The 4,144-nt window shown below is 41.6% G+C and overlaps 1 pseudogene; it reads right to left on the bottom strand.

Moving 5' to 3' along the window:
- LOC111817857 lies at positions 1-77 on the bottom strand (annotated as a pseudogene).
- Between the last annotated feature and the right edge of the window lie 4,067 nt (positions 78-4,144).

Here is a 4,144-nt window from a genome sequence, read left to right as displayed (position 1 = left end):
GTCATCCTTGCGCAGGGGCCATGCTAATCTTCTCTGTATTGTTCCAATTTTAGTATATGTGCTGCCGAAGCGAGCACTTTTTTTTTTTTTTTTTTCTTTTTCAGATAGTCTCACTATACAGTTCAGGCTGACCTGGAACTCACTGTGCAGCCAAAGCTGACCTCGACCTCACATTGATCCTTCTGCCTTGGCCTCCCAAGTTCTAGGATCACAGTGTACACCACCATGCCCAGCATGAGTCATAATATTTGAGTGTTAACCTGTTATTGGACATACTGTATACTTTATAAATATTTTCTCCCATCCCTTGGATTACATTTCCTTTTTTGTTGACTGCTTTCTTTGCTGTACTGAATTTTTTTTAGTTCCTCTTATTCATTTATGCTTTTATTGGCCTACACTTTTCCTCTATGTTTGTTTGTTTTTAAGGTTTGTTTATTTGTTTTGAGACAGGGTCTCACCATGTGGATCATAATTTTTTTTTTCAGAACCGGAGATTGAACTCAGGCCCTTAGCGCTTGACAGGCAAGCACTTATTCTACTGAACTATCTCCCAGCCCCTTCGTCGCTGATAAATTTTTTTTTTCACCATGTAGTTCAGACCAGCCTTTCACTCACTATGTATCCCAAATTGGCCTCAAACTTGCAGCAATGCTTCTGCCTCAGCCCCAGAATTACTTTTTCTTTGTTTTTTTTTTTTTTTTTTAGAGTTCATATCTTCCCCCACTTCTCTAGGAGATAGCCATATAATATTAAAGTAATGAATCTCACTCTTAAATGGATTTTACAAACCATATTTCAATGTCTTAATTTGAAAAATTTCCTTGAGGCTCAAGTATGGTGTAAGTACATTAAAGATTTAAACTACAAGAATAGTATGTGCCCCACATACCATTTCAGATGTTGTTTTCTATTAAGTCTACATAAGAGGGCTCTTCACCATCTTTCCTCTGGACTGCTGGCTGTGGCCATGAAGGTCAAGCTGTGCAGTTTTATCGGTTACAAGATCTATCCAGGACACGGGAAACACTATGCCAGTATGCCAGGATGGACAGGAAGGTTTTCCAATTTCTTAATGTAGAATGTGAATCTGCATTCCTTTCCAAGAGGAATCCTTGGCATATAAACTGGACTGACCTCTACAGAAAGAAGAAAGCACAAAAGGGGACAACTGAAAGAAATTCAAAAGAGAAGAACATGACGGGCAGTCAAATTCCAGTGGGTCATCACTGTTTCATCTTTTGCTGATATAATGGCCAAAAGGGATCAGAAACCAGAATTTAAAAGGTCTAAAAGAGATTAAGCTGTCAGGGCTGCCAAGGAAGCAAAAAGGCTACGCAAGCCTAAAAAGACTGCAATGGCTGCTGCTAAGGCTCCCAAAGGTAGCACCTAAGCAGAAGATTGTGAAGCCTGTGAACATTTCTACTCCTGAGTGGGTGGAAAATGTTAAGCTGGCAGATCAGATTTTTAAGTAAAAATATGAAAATGAATAAATAAATAAAGATCTGTAATTACAAGACAAAAAGTTTATGTAAGAAAAAGGTGGATCTGGGGCTGGTGAGATGGCTCAGTGGTCTAAAGCACCTATTTGGAACAGGCTTGGCAAAGCACAGGGACCACAGTTCAATCCCCCAGCACCACCTGCCAGCCAGCCCCGCCCCCTGGTGGGCTGAGCTGGCCACACACACACACACACACACACACAAATAAATAAATAATTTTTTTTAAAAAGTAGTGGATATTAAAAAAAAAAAAAAGAACACAGCATTAAAAAAAAAAAAAAAAGAAAAAGGTGGAACTATCTCCATCTACAATATGAATGTATGGATTGAAAGCCAATGAGCGAAGGGGTTAAAGAAATGGTGGGTCTTGCTGGGCACCCCAGGTTCAAATAGTAAGGACCAGATTAGGTTCCTGAAGCTGCTGCAACACAATGCTACAATCTTAGAGCCATAAAACTACAGAAATGTATTCTTTCACAGTTCTGGAGACCAAAAGTTATAAAATCAAGGTGTTAGGAGAACTGTGCTCTCCCCTGGAGGATATAGGAGAAAATCTGTTCTCCTTTTCTGGTTTCTAGTATCTATCGGCATTCCTTGACTTGTGGCCACGGCACCCCAAGCTCTGTCTCTGTTGAAACACTGCCACCTTCTGATCTATACAGCAAATCTTCCTCTTGCTTTTTTGTTTGTTTGTTTGTTTGTTTTGGTGCTCACAGTTACAGAGCTACATCCCCAGGGCCCCGTACAGAGAACTTTAAACATCATTGATAAAATACTCTTCATGGAAGCAGACACTCTCAACACCTCGTCCACATTTAGTGTGCTACTTCTGAGTATTCCAATATGAGCTCTTTGGCCTGCCTGAACTACTTGGAACCAAATACTGTCAAAAACAAAAACAACAATAGCAAAAAGCAAAAACCGCAAACCATTTGATTGCCCATCAAGGAAGAAACAGCTATACCCTATAGTGTTAGGATGACTAAAGATTCTTTGAAGAATCTGTAAATGTCACATTGATTGATTGATTGAGACAAAGTCTCACTGTAGTACAGATTGACCTTGAACTCACTTATATAGCCCAAGCTGGCCTCAAATTCATGATGATCCTCCTGCCTCAGCCTTCACAGTGCTGGAATTACAGGTGTGCACCACCATACTCAACAAATGTCACCCTCTTAAGGAAGGTTTCCCTAAATAGCCCATCTAAATCCTAACTTTGGGGCCAGGGAGATGGCTCAGTGGAATAAGCACTTCCCTGGCAAGCACAAGGTCCTGAGTTCAATCCCCAGTTGCAAAAAAAAAAAAACAAAAAAACAACCTTAACATTCCCCACTCATTTCCTATATTTGTTTGATTCTTTTATAGTTCTCACTACACTACTCAGGTATTTTATTTGTAATTTAATTTTCTTCCATCTGTTTTCATAATGTGTAAGTTCTTACACTGTCTTATTCTCTGAGTTATCCCCAGAGTATCTGGAACACGGTAGGTACTTAAAGTATGTATATTACTCATGCTTTCCTCAATTTATGTGCTATCAGTAAAGTACATTTGGCTACAGACAGAGAACATTGGACAAATTTTTTTAGTAACTTGGTGTCTAAGATTGGTGACACATAGGGCCAGTGAGATAGGTCAGCAGACAAAGGCAAGCAGAGGGGCCGGGGTTCAATCCCTGGCCTCATATGCTGCACCTGCAGGTGCTGAGCCAGCAATCTAGTCCAGGTGTGGTGGCAGGCATCCGTAATCCCAGCGTTGGGGAGGCTAAAAACAGGAGGATCACTATGAGTTCGAGCTGTGCAGTGAGACTCTGCACACACACACACACACACACACACACACACACACACCCCAAAAAAGATTAGTGACACAGAGTCATTTAACAACATAACTGAGACAGATGCAAACACCATGGAATTTTTTTTTTTTTTTTTTTTTGGGCAGTCCTTGCAGTTGCCAGGCAGGTGCTTATGCTGCTGAGCTCTATGCCTCGCCCCACAGATTTTATTTATTTATTTTTTATTTGGTACAGGGTCTCACTATGCAGCCTTCACTTACAGTGATTCTCCTGTCTCAGCCTCCCTAGCACTGGGGTTACAGGTGTGTACCACCACACATCCTGTTTCAGTGACCAGTTCAGTGTGGGGCAGGCACAGCATGAAGTAACCAAGGATTGAACCCGGGTAGTTACACTTGCCAGTCAGGCGCTTAGACTGCTAAGTTATCAACAGCCCAATTTTTTTTTCAATCCTTTATTTATTTATTTGGTACTGGTCTTCCTATGCAGCTCAGACTCACAGTGATCCTCCTGTTTTAGCCTTCCCAGCGCTGGGATTAAAGGCATGCACCACCACGCCCAGTTTCCATGTCCAGTTCAGTGAGGGGTGGGCATGGCATGAGCTACCAGGGATCAAACCCAGGTCCTTGTGTTTTCCAGGCAGGTGTTTAGACCGCCGAGCTACCTCCCTGGCCCAGCAACATGGATCTTAATACAGTGTTTTCTCTCAATAAAAGAAATCCCAACTCAGGCAAAGATTAACAATGTTTTATTCTGAGGGCCAGGGAGATGGCTCAGTAGAATAAGCTCTTCCCTGTGGCAAGTACAAGGGTCTGAATTCAATCCCTGGTTCCACAAAAAA

Source organism: Octodon degus, unplaced genomic scaffold, assembly GCF_000260255.1.
Source record: "Octodon degus isolate 3935 unplaced genomic scaffold, OctDeg1.0 scaffold00072, whole genome shotgun sequence".
Classification (NCBI taxonomy): Eukaryota; Metazoa; Chordata; class Mammalia; order Rodentia; family Octodontidae; genus Octodon; species Octodon degus.
This window is presented reverse-complemented; position numbering and strand designations above follow the sequence as displayed.